This window comes from Bos mutus, chromosome 21, assembly GCF_027580195.1.
Source record: "Bos mutus isolate GX-2022 chromosome 21, NWIPB_WYAK_1.1, whole genome shotgun sequence".
NCBI classification, from domain to species: domain Eukaryota; kingdom Metazoa; phylum Chordata; class Mammalia; order Artiodactyla; family Bovidae; genus Bos; species Bos mutus.
The window spans coordinates 52,881,358-52,903,470 of record NC_091637.1 but is presented as its reverse complement, the minus strand read 5'-3'; positions in this window follow the sequence as shown (position 1 = coordinate 52,903,470).

The window sequence follows — 22,113 nt, the reverse complement described above, 5'->3', positions numbered from 1 at the left end:
GTCAGGGAAAAACTGTTCATGCTTCTCTTGTAAGCTTCTGGTAGTTTCAGGCATTCCTCAACTTGTAGATGGTATTGTGTTCACATCGTCTCCCCTCTGTGCATGTCTGTCTTTGTGTCTATACCAGGCATCTAATCTGAAAAAGCAGTAAAACTGTCTTCATTGTAAGATAACATGATCATCCACATTGAAATTCAATGGAACACATGAAAATACTATAAAAACTAATAAGCATGTTTGACAAGGCTGGAGGATATAAGACCGATATAGAAAAATCAATTGTATTTAAATATACCAGCAACAAACAATTGGAAATAAAAATTAGGCAACCACTGCCATTCACAATAGCTTTAAAAAATCTAAAATACTTAGGACTAAATCTGACAAAGCGTGCTTATGACCCAAACAGTGAAAACCAAAAAGCATTGCTAAAGAAAACCTAAGTAAAAAGAAAGTTATAGTGTTATTCATTGAACAAAAAATTGGAAAAAAAAATTGAATAGAGGTAAGATATCAATCTCTCCAAATTTGATATATATAGTCAATGCAGTCCTAATCAAAATCCCATGAGGCACTCCTGTAGTAATTGAAAAGCTAATTTTAAAATTCATAACAAAAGACAAAGGAACTAGAACAGCCAACGCAATCTTTTGAAGTAAGAAAATTGATATAATACCACCTGATTTCCGCCAGTGTTTCTTCTTATTTCTTTTCATTTTTTGGGGGATACATTTCATATATCTTGAATTTGTCCAACAGCTCAATGACTCGGTGATCATTTTTTATATATGTCTTTCATTTTGGATTAAATCTTTTATGTCTTCATATTTATTTTATCTTCTGTGATATCTAATCTGAAGTTCAGGTCTGAATTCTGCTCAGTGTATTTTTCATCTATAGCTTTCATCTCTAGAGGTTTTATCTGAGTCTCTTTTCTAATTCTTATGACTATACTTGTTCAATATTTTTGTTAGCTTTTAAACATATGGAATATATTTTAATAATTGTTTCCTGTCCTCTGTTGCTAATTCTAGCAGCTATGTCAGTTCTGGATTTTTTTAATTAGTTGATTGTTACTTGTCATGTGATTCATATTTTCCTGCTTCTTTGCTGACTAGAATCCCATACATTATGAATTTTATCTTTTGGTGGCTGGGTATTTTTATATTCCTATAAATATAATTGAGCTTTGTTCTTAAATGCAGTTAAATTAGTTGGAAATGGTTTGATCCTTTCCGTTTTTTATTTTAAAATGTGTTAGGACGAGAGCAGGGTTTAGACTAGAGCCAGTTTTGTCTTAATAATGATTCCAGATGCTTTATCTGGTGCCCTGTGAGTTGTGATGGTTTTTATTTTCAGTTTGGTTGGCCCTGTGGGAACATCTACTACCATTTCCTCAACTCCTTTTAGGTGGTTTTTCTTGGTTTTTGGTAGTTTACCCACTGCATGTGCTGATAAGTATTATGCTAAATGCTCATGGAAGACCCACTCCAGATCTTTGTAATTCTTTCTGTTCAGTTGTTTTCTCTGTGGTTAACTGTCCTGGTCTTAGATTCTCAACTCAAGAAGTTCATCCTTTTCACAAGGGTTTTTTTGGTCTATGTCATGATCTAGAAACTGTTAATGCAATGAACTGTGACAGTCACTAGGCCACCTGTCTCTCAAGAATCAATGGCCTTTGTTGTATAGTGTTCAGTGTCTTGAAAATCATTTCATATATTTCATCTATTTTTTTGTTGTTGTTTAAGATACAGTAAATCATATCCCTGTTCACACACCTTGCCTTGAAGCAGAAGTGATCCTTTACTATTTCAGAAGTGAATAATATTTTTCCATGAACTTACTAACAAAGTTGAATTCTTTTTAGTTGCTAGATATTCTAGGGTAAGGAATCAAATTCAGTGACTTGCTGGCTGACAATAGGTTATTTGAGATTTAAAAGTAGTAAGCTAAAATCTATATACAAACAATTGAAATTGGGCTATGCCAACAAAAAGTGACTTTTGAGATTTTGAAAATGCTGTTAATAGTTCTTCTGTTAATCTTGGACTTTAGAGTAAAAGATTAAAAACTAGAGATACTTTTGTCATTGTTTGTTTATTCAAATTTCACCCTAAACTTTTTAAACAACTCTTTAGGGTATACTCTTATGATAAAAGTCTTCAGAGAAATTTATATATGTGTGTGTGTATACATGCATATATTTATGTACATATACATAAATGTACATAAATCTACATATATGTTTATATATACATATATACATATACAAATATTTTTTGTGAGCAGATTTTGGATCAAAACTTTTAGCTGAGAAAGTGCTAATGTCAGCTGAGATGTGTGTGTGTTTAGAAGAAATCACTAATTTGCTTCCTTGCTGCTTTTGTCTTTCATCAGCAAAAGAAGAACATTTGGGGACATATGCACACTAAATATAAAATAGGACTAATTTTTAACAACTTCAAAGAGAGCATATGGCTGTTTCTTTCTTGTTCTTAGTAATGGGGAGTCAGACATTTGCATACATAACTAGATAACCCATAGAAGTCACCCTGAAAATTTAATAAAAATTATGTTTGAAAAATCTTTTATGGAGTAAGTACTACATATGAAACATTGTTCTCAACACCAATATTCAAAAGTGTATAAATGACAGTTTCTGATTTTGAGCAGTTTAGGTTTTGGAGAGGAGGAAATGTTTGAATCATCTACTGAGTAACAGGCAGTAACTGCTTTGGTAGAACAGGAAAGAGTTCTGGCAGTCTGGGAGGAAGTCCAAGAAGGAAATTATTTGAGAGTTCATTCTTTAAAAGCACAGACAAAGGTAACAGTAGGAGATTGGCATACAGAAGTTTTCAAAAACTGAGGACTCTATGTATAACACCCTTGACTTGAATGTCTTTGGGAACTAGTCATGTTTACTTTTCTGATAGCTCTTTTAAAATTTTTTTTATATTTTTATATATATATTTTTATATATATTTTTATATATATTTTTATATATATTTTAAAATTTTTAAAAACATTTTTTATATTCAAAATTTTATATTAATGCTATATAAATCCTACCCGTGTCTCCAATCCATTATCCATATTGTAGGTAGGATATATTTGTGAACACTGCAGTTTATACGTGGCAATCTTCTGCTTAAATGTCTGTAATAGCTATTCTCCCAATCCCATCAGGAAAAAGCCCCAAATATTTAAAGTGTGTTCCAAGTTCCTTCATGTTCTAGTCAATTATTGTCACTTTATTTCAATGTCATGTCACCTTCCTCATTGAGTATTTGGACCAGCCATATTTATTTCTACTTTCTAAAACTTTTAGGTTTTAGGCTTTCTTTGGCCAGTAAACATTCCTAGGCTACTTGAAATCTCTCCCTGGCGTTGATGCTTACATCAGCAGGAGTCTACAGAGTGTGTGCTAGAAATATGATTTTCTCACCCTACAACTCTAAACTTCTGTCATCAGTTCTTGAAAGAAATCTGTACCCGCTCAGAGACAGGCCAACCCTGGATTCCTCCAACTCAGTTTCCAGATCTTTACCTAACAAAGTGGAGGAGAGTGCTGGCCTCCACACACCTCCCAGCGTTTTCTGCCTTCAACCATCCCCACTGCTCTCACTGTGCACTTCACTCATGTTGATGCTGGTCAGTGATGCCAGTCTCCACAAGAAGTCCAGGCCTCCAGGTCATTGCTTACTCCCTTCTGCTTGTTTTCTAGATCCCATCTCTTTTCAAGGACATTCCTTCAGCTAATCTCCCCACTATCAAACTAACCACTGATTTTTCTTTATTACTGAGTACGTCTCATCTGCCATAAAACTTGGCCACATTTATCCCTATAATTGTTTCCCAGTTAACTGTTCCTCTCTACATCAACTCTCCCTCCAGAAAACCTGCCTTGCGTTCTTCCTTTCACATCTTATTTTGTTCCCACCTCTTCAATAACCCCAACCTTTTCTAAGTTACCATGATCTCCATTTTGCTACATTCAATGATCCACCCTCATATCAAATTACATTGACTTTTTGGTGAAAGTGGAAGTGTCAGTCACTCAGTTGTGTCTGACTCTTTGTGACCCATGGACTGTAGCCCACCAGCCTCCTCTGTCCATGGAATTCTCCAGACAAGAATACTGGAGTGGGTTGTCATTCCCTTCTTCAGCAGGTCTTCCTGACCCAGGGATCGGACCCAGGTCTTCTGCATTGCAGGCAGATTCTTCACCATCTGAGCTACCAGAGAAGGCACCCAACCTTTTAGTAGAATTTATTAAAACTGTCTTTTCTCCTCTTTGAAACATGGTCTTCTTGGCTTTTAGAAAAATTTGCTTCACTTGTTTTCCTCGCATATCATCAGTCTGTTCGTCAATCTCCTCCACAAGATGTTTTTCATATCTGAGAGTAGTAACATAGAAACATTCCAGAATTAGTCCTTGGTTCTCCCTTCTGCTATATATTTATTTCAATCTGTTGGTGATCTGACTCTTACAGATCTAAATTCACAGCTCCATTTGCCCCAGATTACTTGACTCCTTGTTTCCTCCCTTGCCTCATTTCCAGTATTCTTCTTGACCTCTCTCTTTCTACTAGATTCCATGTCAGTGCTTGAGGTCTCTTAGGAATACTTTGACTTTTGGAACTTTGCATTTGCTATTCTTTCTACCTGGAATGTCTTTGCCTCAGATATCTTTAGGACTCTTTCCCTCACCTCGTTTAAATACTCGCTTAAATATAACAACCTCACTGAAAAGTTTCCTAACCAATTTTTAAAAATTGCCCATTATCCTGGCACTGACTAAACACTGTCCCTGGTTTATTTTATCCATAACATATATCACCTAATTTATTATATGTTTATTTTTAATTTCTGCGTCTACTCAATAGAATAAAGTCTATAGGAAAGAAATTCTTTCTTTTTTGTTCAGTGATCTCTCTCCACTGCTAAGGAAAGTTTACAGTGAATGGTAGGTATTTATAAATATTTGCTGAATAAATAAATGAATGAATGAAGCCCTTGTTCAGTTGACATCTTTATTTTCCTTTAGCAGTCAGTATAGTTATCACTTTTTCCAGCACGTTTTACCTAATTAGGTATCATCATGATGTTCTTTCCTTATATTAAGAATTATTGTGCTGCATGCATTGTTACTGCTTTTCTAATTATCTTTCTCCCTTAACCTGAATTGTAAGCTAAAAGAGGTGAGGGGATAGTCTTATTTGTTGACCATATTTTACGAAGTATTTAGAAGAGATTGATAGGTATTCCACTCAACACAATTTTGATGCATGTCTTGTGACTGCTTTAAAAGGTATAGGAAAAATAATTTCAAAAGTCTTTGAAATAATTTGTAATTGTATAACTTCTCACAAACTATTTGCTGTTGTCATTGTCAAAACTAGCACTTAAAAGATGGTACATTTTGTATCGCCTATTTTCCTGACCTTTCCCAGCAGACATTACAAAAGCCAGATCTCACATCTTACAGCACAGTGGGAAGAACCGCTCCCTCTGGTCATGTGCAAAGTTTGAGTGTGGGCAACAGAGCTGTTGTGAATTCTGCCAGGGAGGCCTAGCCAGCTTTATGGCCTCATCCACTAAGCAAGTAGCCAAAACCTGAGCAGCAGGTAGAGCTGAGCCAATCCAGGGAGGCACATGAACTGAGTCCAGTACAGAAGTGTGCAAATGTTAAATATTCATAATCTTTGTCAATGCTATGCATAGGATAAGGAGACATACATACATACATACCCATCGACAAAATAAAGGATAATTGTAGGGATAAAGGCTTAGGCTTCTTTGTCAAGAGTATTTAAACTGAAAATTAAGCATGCAAAAGAAGTTGGTGTTTACATTTATGAATACTTAAATGATTGCTCTGCCAGTCTCTACATTTCCTAATATGTAGCCCTGGAAATAAAGTTAAGGAGACTTTATTGATGTCTCTGTTTAATACTTGACAGTGTAGCCCACTCTTGGAGTTGGGATATAATATCCTGAAAATATCAATTAAGTCTAGTTGTTCTGTTGTATCACTTAAGTTCTCTGTTGCCTTACTGATGGATTTCTCTGTCCGTAAGATCTGTCCATTGATATGAGTGAAGTGTTAAAGTGCCCTACTTTTTTTGTATTCCTGTCAATTTCTGCCTTTATGTCTGTTAGTATTTGTTGTATGTATTTGGTTGCTCCTTAGGTGCATATATGTTGGTGAGTGTAAAATCCTCTTCTTGTATTGATCTGTTGATCATTATATAGTGTTTTTGTTGTTGAGTTGCTCAGTTATGTCCAACTCGTTGCAACTACATGGACGGCAGCACATCATGCTTCCCTGATCTTCACCATCTCCCAGATCTTGCTCAAACTCATATCCATTGAGTCAGTGATGCACAGAGTTCTTTTTCTCACTTTTGTTTAAAATTTATTTTTAATTGGAGGATAATTGCTTTACAATGCTGTGTTGGTTTCTGCCATACAACAATGTGAATCAGCCACAAGTATACATATATCTCCTCCCTCTTGAACTGCCCACTCCTCTAGGTCATCAAAGAGCATCTGGCTGAGCTAAGACAGAAATCTTAAATCATATTTTGCAACTCTCAGTACTTGTAAGAGACAAAGTATTTATTAGATTATTGAATGTTTTTCTCTTCACTGTGTAAAAAGTAGAAATCCCTCAGCCTTTTTTATTCAGTTCATGAATCTTTAACCATAAACTTGTAAACCACTAGAAGTAGTATAGTCAATTAAAAAAAAAAACAATTTGTGAAGCATTTTTAAAAATTGCACTTGACCCAGAATAAAACAGTTTTAACTGAAGAGTTGTCTTTATAAATAGTGTTATTCTGAAAGAAGTTTATAGGTTCTAAATGTAGTTGGAGGTAGGCAATATCTGTGCACAGAAGCTCTCTGTTGACCCTGAGTGCTGTTCTCATGAATCTAAAACAATTAGAAACAGCAAGAGTTATCAGTTAATAAACTGTGGTGTTCTCTTTGTTTTTGGAAGCACATAATCTTTCTAAATGCTAATAATTGTCACTTAACAATAATTTTATGAAAACAAACCTAAAAAGCTATGAGAAAATGTTTTGGCATTTCATGTAATGTTGCTCTTTTCTACTTACTAAGATAAAACTGAACATATTCTAATTATATATTTAAATCTAAAACAAGCTATCCTAGATTATGTGTTGTATATAATAGAGAATAAATAGGACTATTTTTCATTTCAAGTTAAGCAAAATGCTCTAAGTTTTTGATGTCTCTTTGTAGTAGGTGGACATTTTTGTCGTCATAGCTTTGGGAGCTCCACCAATTTCCTTTACAATTCCCTTATGCTATAATGAGAATAGCATCACAAATGAAAGATTTTTGGTCAGGGAAATCTCATGGCATGTTAAAGATATTTGAAGATTCCATCCAGGTTACATCTATTTACTTCCATTAATATTTTTAATTACTATAGAGTATGATGTTTTGTCAGCCATTGTTTTAGTATTCTTGAGGAAAATGAAAACTCTTGGAGAAACAGAAAGTATTCATTGAGACCTGATATATCCTGATTTTGATTTGTGCCACTTGTTTTGGGGGAAAGAAAACATATAACTAGAAATGAATTCATATGAAATAAATTGCAATGTGTCAGGAATCGTGCTACAAGGATTTTTAATGTTGAAGCAAGCTGTAAAGTATTTGAGCTTGTTGTATTTGAAAATGCAGAACATGTTTTGGAGAGGTTACTTTATATAGTCAGAGCGACACAGTTACTAACTATTATAGCCTGGAGTCCATCACCTTCCATTTTGCACTTTCTGCCACACTATCAGGCTGTCACATGTAACTGGAGAGATGAAACTGAAGTTGAGTACAGTGTGACTAGGCAAGATTTTTGTGTTCAAACTTGAATTTCAAGGGTGGGTAAAGTGATATAAAGAAATAAGCATTAGGAACTGAGGAAGAAAGTCAGCAAATACACAGGGACTGAGGGGACTGACAGAGCAGGGAGAGATCTGTTTAAGCAGAACATATACAGGGAAGTTGGGTTAAAGTGACGTCAAGTTGTAAAGAGAGCTGAAACTGAGTTAAGGCAGGTCTCTGTAACCAGGCAGAATGGTTCACTTATAATATGTGTGTTGTAGAGCAAAGGTTGCTTGCATCAGAGAAATAACATGGTGGAATTATAGACTGAGGTGACATTATAGACTGAGGAGACATTATGGACTGAGGAAGGAGGACTGAAATAAAAAGGATGGAATTAGATGAGTTAATATGTTTTTAGCATTAATAAAACTGATATTAAGGACTCTTTTGAACTTGATTTACTTCTGAGCATATCTATAGTCTCAACACAAATACATAATATACATTTATATGTATAATTTTGATAATAATCAAATATTTATTAAGCAATCATTATGCATTTGGATTTTTAAGATACAGCAACAAAGAAAATAAAGTCCCAGTCTTCCAAAAACAATTCTAGTAGATAATTCATACAATCAGTTCAGTTCAGTTGCTCAGTCATGTCTGACTCTTTGCAACCCCATGGACTGCAGCACATCAGGCTTCCTTGTCTATCACCAACTCTTGGAGCTTGCTCAAACTCATGTCCATCGAGTTGGTGATGCCATCCAACCATCTCATCCTCTGAGATGAGATTAATTCATACAATAAATAAATACAGAAGATGTCAAATGTGGTAAGTTTTATGAAGAAAATTAATTTAAATTTATGTAAATTTATTATAGTTTCCATAGGTCAGGAATCTGGACCCTATTTTTCTGGTTTCCCAGCTCAGTGTCTCTCAAAGCTATGACAAAGGGCTGAATTGGGCATGAATTCTTATCCTAGCTTCAGGGTCTTCTTCCAAGCTCACTCCAGTTTTGACAGAATTCACTTCTGTGCTGCTCTAAGAACTCATGACAGCTTGTTTCTTCAAGATCAACAGGTGTTTCTCTTTGATCTGCAGATTATCTCTTAATAAGCCCATCTGATTAGTTCAGGCCAATTTAGGATGATTTCCCATTTGATTCCGTGGTGGCTCAGACAGTAAAGAATCTGACTGCAATGTAAGAGACTGGGTTCAATTCCTGAATCAGGAAGATCCCCTGGAGAAGAGAATGGCTACCCACTCCAGTATTCTTGCCTGGAGAATTCCATGGACAGAGAAGTCTGGTGGGCTACAGTCCATGGGGTCGCAAACAATTGGACAAGGGTGAGCAACAAACACTAACGTAAATTCAACGGATTGGAGACCTTAGTTACATCCGTAAAATCTTTGCCATATCAAAGTGGTTAGAAGCAAGCTGCAGTTTCTGCCCACACATAGGAGAGGGGATTATATAAAGGATCAGTTCATTTCAGTTGCTCAGTTGTGTTTGACTCTGTGACCCCATGGACTGCAGCACACTAGGCCTCCCTGTTCATCACCAACTCTGGGAGTTTACTCAAATTCATGTCCATTGAGTCAGTGATGCCATCCAACCATCAAGATGCCTTCAGTCTTTTCCAGCATCAGGGTCTTTTCAAATGAGTCAGGTCTTCTCATCAGGTGGCCAAAGTATTAAAGTGTCAGCTTCAGCATCAGTCCTTCCAATGAATATTCAGGACTGATATCCTTTAGGATTGACTGGTTTGATCTCCTTGCAGTCCAAGGGAGTCTCAAGAGTCTTCTCCAATACCACAGTTCAAAAGCATCAATTCTTCAGTGGTCAGTTTTCTTTATGGTCCAACTCTTAACCCTAACCCTAACCCTTACGTGACTACTAGAAAAACCATAGCCTTGACTAGATGGACCTTTGTTGGCAAAGTAATGTCTCTGTTTTTTAACATGCTATCTATGTTGGTCATAGCTTTTCTTCTAGGGGAGTGTGAATATCTGGGGCCATCTTAGAATCCCAACTACCATACACTATGACGATGGCTTAGAGGTAATTTAAGAGAGAAAAAATAATAATCTGTTTGTATTTTAATTTCACATATTATAACCAGCAAGATAGTAATAATATCTCCATAAACATTTATTAACACAATGCTAAATTAAAGTTTTATTATTTTTGCATCATAACTAAAAGGAGACTTTTGTGGCCATTCATTATTAAGGTAATTTTAATATAATCTATGGAAGTAATCTTCAAACATTTGACCTAATTCAGAATTGGAGCTTTGAGAAAGAGTCCCTCTATAAATGTGGACATACTTGAATACTTTCATGATGTGAAGAATGAGAAATATTAAAAGATTTCCCCATCATTTGGACTTTTGTGATATTCTAACATCGATCCTTGTCAGTCAAGAGTACTTATGCCCCACTTGTGTTTTAGATTGTGTAATACAAAAGTGTCTAATGCTATCAAACAGTATTTTCCTGAACTTAAGATTGTTTTATTTCAATCTTTTAGTAAATGTAAAAATAATCAAGAGAAATGAAAGCGTCATACTGGATTTCATTGAAAACTATTAATAATTTATTAAACATTAAATAATGTTTAATGTTTATCATGAAGCAAAACTATTGATGGGCATAGAAATCTTTCCATGCTTGAATAATGTTTTATTTTGAAATATTTATTCCTTAGAGTTTACCAATTTATGTGCCTAGATAAATATATTCAAGTTAATATCCAAAATTTAAAATGTAGTTATTTTCAGGGTAAACTTAATTGTATTAAATTTTTAATATTGTTATTAACTGAGTCCACTCAGTAAATAATGAGTCCAGTCTACAAATTATAACCTCAGCTTCTATTTTGCCTTTTTATATCCAACATAAGCTATAGTATAAATTATTTCGATAAGACAAAATAAAAGTTACATCATTTAATTCTCCTTTACCTTGGAAATTTCCTGAGCAGGGGAAAAGGATGAGAATATTGACCAGAGAAACTGCCATTGGTTATAACATTGCCCACTATTCAAGCACTGTCATAAAGTAAATACCAACTAAAAGGTTATACATAATTAGAAATATAACCTTTTCTCAGTTAAACCAGAACTTCTTCCTGTGCTGAGTCCTTGGTATGTTCATATTGTGATTGGAATGGTTATAAGTGGTTGAACATTCTCTGTTCATCAAGGATTCTTTTTCTCACCTAAAATTTACAAGATTTTAAAAGTTGTATTGATCTAAAAGCACTTTCTTTGCAGCCCATGTTGCTTTCTCTCTAAGCGTTATTGCCCACTAATTGCTCTTGAATTGATAGCCATTACAAGTAACTCCTACTGTGGTCAATTATCAGACAGTATAATTTAGAACAGTGGGGACTATCTAATATGATTCTTTGATCCACTCAAAAATATGAAGATTTTAAGGATGACATCTAATACATGTGAATTTCATTTTGTAGGCCAAAAAAAAAAAATAAAAGCCCAATTTAAATTCCAGCAATTTGTGAGGTCCATCATACTACGAAGGACAAGTGCGACAAAGCATTTAGCATACAGAAAGAGACAACATATTTTATCATACTTTGTCAAGGCAATGCAGTCTAGATACTCTTCCTAGAGCTTTCTGGCACCCTACAGAGTCATGACGTTATTTAGTATGACATGAAGCACGCACAAAGGACTACTAAAAAATCCCTGACCTCGCAGACTTGCTCTCATAATATATAGAATCATGAGTTAAACCTTGGATTCTTGTTAAAATTTAAGAGTAATTTCAGCAAAGGGTAGCAAGTCATACCTTAAGGCAATTTATGTCAAACTATTTGTCAGATTATGATAGTGGATGCCAGTGAGGCAAAAAGAGGGGTTTTTGTCTCCTAGGAGAAAAGATATGTCTGCACTGTCTTTACTCGTTTTCCACCTTCCTCCTTTCGCTACCAATGGAGAAGGGCATGGCAATCCACTCCAATATTCTTGCCTGGAGAATCCCATTGACAGAGGAGCCTGGTGGGCTACAGTCCATAGGGTCGCACAGAGTTGGACATGACTGAGAGACTAACACTCCACACACTACCATTGCATATGACAGTAATTGTGTACGACACAAAAAATCAAGTATAACCTATGGCTAGCATATGAATCGCCTCATTATTCCTCAAGAAGAGAGGCCCAGGAAGAAACCTGCAATGGCCCTAGAAGTGTAGGCCATTTGAGTAGATTCCAGTGTTTTATAATCCCGAGCCTTGCCTAGACTAGGTAAAAGGCTCCATGTGGGCACATCCCATTGGCCCCACTGACTCCTCATCCAGTGGGGAGGAGCTTGGTCACAGTAAGGTGAGAACTGGAAACTCTAAAGACAGGGTCCAGGACAGGGGTCCTATTTTCCTAAGTCTGCAGTAGAACTATGCTCCTTGTTGATTTTTTTTTTAATGTTCTGCTGATTTATACAAATTTCCCTTAATTTCCTGATTTAGTTTTTACTAAGAAGTATATTGTAACAGCTAGTATTTTTCCTTCTTCAATATAAGAAAATTATTTTCCTACCAATGTTATATATATTTATATATGGTAACTGTATATATACAGCATCAACACAATATTTTCTAAGTGTATATATTTTAAAATTAAACCTATGAGTTTCATATAATAGCATTATATACCTTTTGATGAGTATTTCATGAAAAAATATATATTTTAAGTCTATTCACAGTATTCAGAAACTAATGTCATAAACCATAATGAGATTAATTGAGCAAATATAACTCCAATTACCACTTAGTAGTTGTGGTTGTTTGTCAATAGAGTAATACTTAATTTTTGTTATTGTAGTGGCTGTTTGAAAATATTTATATTTAATTTCTTGAAATTTCTTCAATATACTATTATGATTCTAAGTTCTTTTGATTTCATTTTGAATTTAACACTCATTAACCTAAATTTTGCTCACTTTTGGCTTTACCTAAATGTCTAGAAATATTATTAGCTCTTTCTTGCTGTACAATTGTCTTGATAATTTTAGATTTTTATAGCTAAATCTAGAGAATTCAGTACTTAGATAAGTTAGGTTGGTGAAAAGGGAAGCTTAATCATACATAAGATGAGGAACCTAATTCCATGATGGTTTTCAGTTTATTTGGCATTAAAAGATAAGGATGTCTGGATATGAAATGCCATCAATAATATTTTTCCTAATCCTAGATGAAAATTAATTTTACATAAAGGACATATAATGGCTTAATTTTGAGAGAAGATCAAAGGAAATTTCTGTTTATTATGTCCCCATAGTTTACCTAGATGAAAATAGTTCATTAACCCAAATGGCACAGAAACTCCTCAGCACAGGAAAGTATTCCCAAATAGAAAGACATATACCTTCTCATATTACAGAACATGGTAACTCTGTGCTACCCATGTTAACACAATTAATTGTGGAGCAAGATTCTCAGTTGTGTCAAAAGGTAAGACTTGCAATAGAAAGGTAAGGTTGCAATAGAAAGGTAAAGTTGCAATAGAAAGGTCAATGATCTACCTTCTCTACTAAAGAAGGAGTATGACTAATTCTCTCTTGACTTAAAAAGAGAGAATATTTCCTAAAACTTTTTCAACATTCTTGGGAGATAAGCAATTTCAAACGGTATCTCATGCACTACTATTTTGGTCAATCAGATCGAACCTCCAATGTTAATAGTAGCATCCAAAAAAAAAAAAGTCTACTGACACCAAAGCAATGTGTAAAGTTTGACCTTATTAAATTGATAAATACAGCATGGTTTTTAAAATATGAAAGCATTGCTTAAACTGTAGATTACTATTTTAGTCCAAATTTTGTTCTGATTTATCCCCCTCAGGGAAATGCTGATAAAATTGTGTACTTCTATGAATCATGAAAAAAAGTCTCATTGTTAATAATTTTATTATTGAGAAATAGCATATAGTATCATGAAATAGCCTATTAGAAAGCATTGCTTTTTAAAAATTATTTTTGCAGCAGAATGGCTTGGGAATCAAGATATGTGAGATTACATTTCAACTCTTTCAAAATTAGTTGTATAACATTTACCTTTTATACCTGGTCTCTTCATGTGTTAAACTGTTAAGACCTAGTACTATCTAGTCCTCTTTCAGCTCTAATATTCTGTGATAATTATTTGCAAGATAAGGAAAGAATCCCCTTTTAATTAAACTATGTACATTTGTGATATTTTACATAGATTTCACCTGTATGAAGCATTAACATTTATAATAAACTTAAAAGATATGTTTTCCAAAATATTCCATTCAATGGTAATCTTAACCTGTGTTCTTTGTGGATTGTACTTAAGGGAGTACATATGCCTTGGTAGACAATAGACTCAATATATTTTTGTTGAATGAATGAACTCTACAGTCCATAAATCTTTATATATTTTATGTGTTTTAATCATTTGGGAGAAAATCGTGTTGAATTGTATCCATTCACTTAGGCCGTACATTCCTTAAGGTGACAGGGTATAGTTTCCTTGCTCTGTCAAAGAGGAAAATGTTTGGACCTTCCCACTCCAGTACTCTTGCCTGGAAAATCCCATGGGTGGAGGAGCGTGGTAGGCTGTAGTCCATGGGGTTGCTAAGAGTCGGACATGACTGAGCAACTTCCCTTTCACTTTTCACTTTCATGCATTGGAGAAGGAAATGGCAACCCACTCCGGTGTTCTTGCTTGGAGAATCCCAGGGACGGGGGAGCCTGGTGGGCTGCCGTCTATGGGGTCGCACAGAGTCAGACACGACTGAAGCGACTTAGCAGCAGCAGCAGCAGCAGCAGCAGCAGGGTGTTGTCATGGAGAAGGCAATGGCACCCCACTCCAGAACTCTTGCCTGGAAAATCCCATGGACAGAGAAGCCTGGTGGGCTGCAGTCCATGGGGTCGCTAAGAGTTGGACATGACTGAGCGACTTCACTTTCACTTTTCACTTTCATGCATTGGAGAAGGAAATGGCAACCCACTCCAGTGTTCTTGCCTGGAGAATCCCAGGGATGGGGGAGCCTGGTGGGCTGCCGTCTATGGGATCGCACAGAGTTGGACAAGACTGAAGCGACTTAGCAGCAGCAGCAGCAGGGTGTTGTCAAGTGAGGAAATTGCTAGGGAGCAAGAAGCAGTCAGAAATGCTTGAAAGACCCTGAGTCACCAAGACAAAAGATAGAGCCCATTATGGAAGATAAATTGTTCTTCCCAGCTTATGGAATACAAACTCAAGATACTTATTTTAAATAAAATTATTAAATGGTGGGAGGTGCATTTTTGTTTTATGACTTCTAGCTTAGATAACAGGTAGAAATGGTAATTTCTTTCATCAGCTTAAAAGATTCATGTGTTTGGTATCATTATATACTGATGTGTATGAATATAATGAAATGTCTGGGTTTTTGTATTCTGGCACTATAAACTTAAACCGTATATTAACTATTGTGTTTTTTTTTTTTGTCCAAGTATTTATTGAGCCATTACATGATAGACTTACTGTCTGTTGATTCCACTTCTCAACATCTTTCTCTAGGAAACGTGTCTAATTCAGGTACATTTTAGAAAACAGGACATAGGATGGATAGGGTCAATAATTTGGTTTCAGCATAATGAAAATCATGAACTTTTATTCATTTCTGAGACAATTTGAGAAATTTAGGTAATTTTGAAAATATTACAGAGATTTAGGTCTCCTAGATCCATTGTAGAGTGAACTTGAACGTGAAAGTATCTTCAAACTTGTCTAGCTACCTCCAGGTTGCATGTAAGCCACACTGGTCCCTTGAGTACTAAACAGACACATGATTTCTGAATATTGAGAATCTGGAGCCCTAGGCATCACCTTGAAGGTAAAAGTTCTTGATTAGATTACAATTGTTTTTTAGGAAATGTAATAAGTGTTAAGTAATCACTTTCCTTTTTTTTTTTTTTTTGCTTACATGAAAAAATGGAAAAGGTATTTCCTAAAATGTTCTTTTCATTCCTTTCTCTAATGAGGTAGGGTATAAGAATTACCATAAAGTTGAAAAAAAAAAAAAAAAAAGGGGGAAATACATTCAAAATCCATTTGTAGGTAAATCCATACATGTGGGATGAGATGTCTTCAGCGACCTGAATCTCAAACACAAAAATAAAGCAAAACACCCATAAATCTTCTAAATGGCAAGTCTGTCTTCAATCCTAAGACAACATGCAGTCACAAAGTTTGAAATCAGAACATAAATGAGAAAGTTTCCAGGAGATTGTTGTCAAAATATGAATATTGATATTGTTATTGTTCGAGTCATTCAGTTGTGTCTGACTCTTTGAGACCCCATGGACTGCAGCACACCAGGCTTCCTGTCCTTCACCATCTCTAGGAACATGCTCAAACTCATGTCCATTGAGTCAGTGAAAGTGAAAGTGAAAGTGAAGTCACTCAGTCGTCTCCGACTTTTTGCGACCCCATGGACTGTAGCCTACCAGGCTCCTCAGTCCATGGGATTTTCCAGGCAAGAATACTGGAGTGGGTTGCCATTTCCTCCTCCAGGAGGTCTTCCTGACCCAGGGATTGAACCCGGGTCTCCTGCATTGTAGGTAGACGCTTTACCATCTGAGCCACCAGGGAAGCCATTGAGTCAGTGATGCCATCCAAACATCTTGTCCTTTGTCATCCCCTTCTCCTCCTGCCTTCAGTCTTTCCCAGCATAAGGGTCTTTTCCAATGAGGCAGTTCTTTGCATCAGGTGGCCAAAGTATTGGAGCTTCAGTTTCAGCATCAATCCTTCCAATGAATATTCAGGGTTAATTTCCTTTAGGATTGGCTGGTTTGAACTCCTTGCTGTACAGGGGACTCTCAAGAGTCTTTTCTAACATCACAGTTCAAAAGCATCGATTCTTTTGTGGTCAGCTTCTATTATGGTCCAACTCTCACATCCACACAAGACTACTGGAAAAACCATAGCTTTGACTAGACGGACCTTTGTTGGCAAAGTAATATCTCTGCTTTTTAATACACTGTCTAGGCTTGTCATAGCTTTATTTCCAAGGCACAAGCATCTTTTAATTTTGTGGCTGCAGTCACCATTTGCAGTGATTTCACAGCCCCCCAAAATAAAGTCTGTCACAGTTTCCATTGTTTCCCCATCTATTTGCTATGAAGTGATGGGACCGGATACCATGATCTTAGTTTGCTAAATGTTGAGTTTTAAGCCAACTTTTTCACTCTCCTATTTCACCTTCATCAAGAGGCTCTTTAGTTCCTCTTTGCTTTCTGCCGTAAGGGTAGTGTCATTTGTATATCTGAGGATACTGATATTTCTCCCGGAAATCTTGATTCCAGCTTGTACTTCATCCAGCCTGGCATTTTGCATGATGTACTCTACATGTAAGTTAAATAATCAGGGTGGCAATACACAGCCTTGACATACTCTTTTCCCAATTTGGAACCAGTTCATTGCTCATATCTGTTTCTTACTATTGTTTCTTGATCAACATACAGGTTTCTCAGGAGGCAGGTAAGGTGTTCTGGTATTCCCATCTCTTTAAGAATTTTCAACAGTTTGTTGTGATCCACAAAGTAAAAGGCTTTAACATACTCAGTGAAGCAGAAGTATATGTTTTTCTGGAATTTTCTTGATTTATCTATGATTCAACAAATGTTGGCAATTTGATTTCTGGTTCCTCTGCATTTTCTAAATCCACCTTGAACATCTGGGATTTCTCAGTTCATGTACTTTTGAAGTCTAGCTTGGAGAATTTTGAGCATTAACTTGCTAGCATATGAAATGAGTGCAAATGTGCAGTAGTTTGAACATTCTTTGGCATTGTCCTTCTTTGGGAGTGGAATGAAAACTGACCTTTACCAGTCCTATGGCCACTGCTGAGTTTTCCAAATTTGCTTGTATATTGAGTGCAGCACTTTCACATCATCTTTTAGGATTTGAAATAGCTCAACTGGAATTCCATCACCTCCATTAGATTTCTTCATAGTGATGCTTCCTAAGGCCCACTTGACTTGGCACTCCAGGAGGTCTGCCTGTAAGTGTGTGATCACACCATCGTGGTTATCTGGGTCATTAAGATCTTTTTTGTACAGTTCTGTTTATTCTTGCTACCTCCTCTTAATATCCTGCTTCTGTTAGTTCCATACCATTTCTGTCCTTTATCAAGCTCATCTTTGCATCAAATGTTCCCTTGGTATCTCTGATTTTCTTGAAGATATCTCTAGTCTTTCCCATTCTACTGTTTTCCTATATTTCTTTGCACTGATCACTCAGGAAGGCTTTCTTATCTCTCCTTGCTATTCTTTAGAACTCTGCATTCAGATGGATATATTTTTCCTTTTATTCTTTGCCTTTCAGTTCTCTTCTTTTCACAGCTTTTGTAAGACCTCCTTAGATAACCATTTTGCCTTTTTGCATATCTTTTTCTTGAAAAAGGTTTTGATCACTGCCTCCTGTAAAATCTTACAAACCTCCATCCATATTTCTTCTGGCACTCTATCAGATCTAATCCCTTGAATCTATTTGTCATTTCCACTGTATAATTGTAAGGAATTTGATTTAGGTCATACCTGAATGGCCTAGTGGTTTTCCCTTCTTTCTTCAATTTAAGTCTGCATTTGGCAATAAGGAGTTCATGATCTGAGCCACACTCAGTTCCCAGTCTTATTTTTGCTGACTGTATAGAGCTTCTCCATCTTCAGCTACAAAAAATACAATCAATCTTATTTTGTTATTGACCATCTGTTATGTAGAGTCGCCTCTTGCGTTTTTGGAGAGGGTCTTTTCTATGACTAGTGTGTTCTCTTGGCAAAACTCTTCTAGCCTTTGCCCTACTTCATTTTGTACTCCAAGGCCAAACTTGTCTTTACTTCCGGGATCTCTTGACTTTCTACTTTTGCATTCCAGTTCCCTATGATGAAAAGCGAAAGTGAAAGTCACTCAGTCCTGTGTGATGCTTTGCGGCACCATGGACTGTAGTCCATGGATTTCTCTAGGCCAGAATACTGGAGTGGGTAGCCAATCCAAAACCAGGGACTGAACCCAGGTCTCCCACATTGCAGGCGGATTATTTACCAGCTGAGCCACAAGGGAAAAGGATATCTTTTTTTGGTGTTTGTTCTAGAAGGTCTGGTAGGTCCTATAGACCCATTCAACTTCTGCTTCTTCATCATTAGTGGTTGGGGCATAGACTTGGATTACTCTGATATTGAATTGACTTGGAAATGAGCAGAGCTCATTCTGTCATTCTTGAGATTTCACCCAAGTACTGCATTTTGAATTCTTCTGTTGTCTATGAGGGCTACTCCATTTTTTCTAACGGATTCTTGCCCACAGTAGAGGATATTATGGTCGTCTGAATTAAAGTTACCCATTGCTGTCCATTTTAGTTCACTGATTCCTAAAATGTGATGTTCACTCTTGCCATCTCCTGTTTGACCACTTTCAATTTGCCTTGATTCATGGACCTAACATTCCAGGTTCCTATGCAATATTGTTCTTTACAGAATTGAACTTTATTTTGATCACCAGACACTCCACACCTTCGCATTGTTTTTGCTTTGATTCAGGCTCTTCATTCCTCTGGAGCTATTTCTCTACTCTTTACAGCAGCATATTGTCACCTACTGACCTGGGGAATTCATCTTTCAGTGTCACATCTTTTTGTCTTTTCATACTGTTCATGGGGTTCTTAAGGCAAAAATACTGAAGTGGTTTGCCATTCCCTTCTCCAGTGTACCATGTCTTGCCAGAACTCTCCACCATAACCCATCCATCTAGGGTGGCCCTATGCGGCATGGCTCATAGTTTCACTGAGTTAGACAAATCTGTGATTCTTGTGATCATTTTGATTAGTTTCCTGTGATTGTGGTTTTCATTCTTTTGGGCCTCTGATGGATGAGGATAGAAGGCTTGAGGAAGCTTCCTGATGGGAGGCACTGGCTGTGGGTAAAACTGGGCCTGGCTCTGGTGAGCAAGGCCATGCTCAGTAAATTTTCCATCCTCTTGTCTGCTGGTGGGTGAGGCTGTGTTCTCTCCCTGTAGTTTGGCCTGAGACCCAATTATGGTTGGGGTAATGGCAGTAATGGCGACCTCCTTCAAAAGGACTTATGCCAGCATGCTGCGGCTCCCAGACTATTGCAGTCACTGTCCCTGACCCTGCAGAAGGCCACTGTTGACCCACACCTCTGCCAGCAACTCTCACAGGCAAGTCTGGCTCAGTCTTTTGTGGAGTCACGGCTCCTTTCTCCTGGATCCTGATGTGCACAAGGTTTTGTTGTGCCCTCCAAGAGTCTGTTTCCCCAGTCCTGTGGAAGTTGAATATTGGGCTTACTAAAATAAAACAAAGCCTAGGTAATTTTTTTTTTAATTTTGTCTAATAAGTATCTAATAAGAGGATGGTGATTGCCTTCCTCTCAGTAACAAACAGAAAGCTAAAAGTTTAAATTGCAGCAAAAAGAATTTGTGTAAGTCATAACAACTATTTTTTTTCTAACTTGTATTATAAAGTACTGGGAAGATTAAGCAAGAGTAATTTTTGAAATTTCTAGCTTTTTGCTAGAATAAAAATTCTAATGCAACACTTTTGGTTTTAAGGAAGGGTTGAGACTGGTAAACATTTTGAGATTTGTAATCTGTAATGATAGCCATGTCTATATAAATTATTTTATGCTTTTTCATAAAATTTCAAGACCAAGATTTATCAAGTGTTCACTTGTTTTAGTACACTCACTGGTTACTGATAGTTTTTAGAGCTTCTTTTATTTTATTCTGCCACTTTCCAGGATAAAGTATATGGAACTTTAGAAGATGGAATATGGAAGACAATGTGTCTGTTCCAGGAAAACGTTTAACATGCTCTGCATTGGCACATGCCTTTAGAGAATAATTTAGGCTGTTTTCATTTTAACAGATAAGAGGAAAGGGCTTAATGCAGCAAATATATGAGTTAGACATAAAATGCCTTTTAGTTCCTATTTTGCTACCCAAACCTAAACCCATTATAAGGTGTTCCCTTCCACCAATATTTTCACTTTGTTTTCTAAATACCCCAGAGGGAAAAAAGATACAAATAATTTAAACTATTGAAAATATAAAATTTAACTGTACATGAAATAAGCTACAAAAATATACCAAATATGTTGTGATTCCATAAACATTCAGTGGAAACATGAACTAAAAACTTTAGAAAAAGTTTCACTAGCTTATGTACTTGTCCCTATAAATATTTTAGTAACAGTATATCATACTGAAAGAAGAACATTGGCAAAATAAAATGAGATGTTGAAAGACTTTTGAGGAGAGCATTATTTGCTACCTTATGGTGTGTGTATGCATCAGAGGTAACAGAGGAAGGAGGCAGAGGTATTATAAATAAATTTCTCAGTTATTTGTTTACCTTAAGCCTAGGGGAAACTGGGGTGTGGATGATAGAACAGACACTGTAAGTCATTTCTACCAACTAGGCTTTTGGGAACTGCATGCAGCCATATAATGGCCCTTATTAGAAGGGATTACATTGAAATGAAAAGTCAGAATTAGAAAATGTGAAGTAGCAATAGAAGATTGATTATTCATCGTTCCCTTAGACATTTGTAGCAGAAAGAGTTGGGAAACTCAGAGATAGGAAACAAATGAAGAATCAAATAGAAAGAAAAGATAGAGTGCTTTTAAACAAATTACCCTATCCTGTCTTAGAAGCAAGTAAATAAGAAGCTGAGGATATACTGGATAGAATAGGGACTAGGTATTGCATTTATGGAATTTATTTCAAAAATGAGCTTTAATTCAATGGATGCAGTGACTATCTTGAAAGAAGAGTGGAAAGCAAGCTTGCAACGGATATGAGGTTGCCATGTTCTATCCTGTTTATGCAGCTAAAAGAGCAATCTTGCCCTAAAGTTGGAATAATTTTTATAGCTTTCAGTGAATCTTTATACATAAAATATGTGAAAATATAAAAGCAAAATGGGAGTTACAGGAAGGTCATCTTGAAAAGAAAGCATAATGAGACTCACACATTGCTTGCAAGTTGACATCACTGCCCTAACAAAGTTTGATTTCGAGTTACTTTATCTTGCCCTTGGATGACCTGTTCAGCAGGAAGTCGAGAAAAAAAATTACAATGGGAACAAATTATGTTTCTTTTCCTTTCCACTAAAAGGAACATTATAGTATATTTTCCACTATTAAACGTAAATTAAACCACTCTGAATTATTAAAGTAATATGAGGTTGAAACATAATAGTAT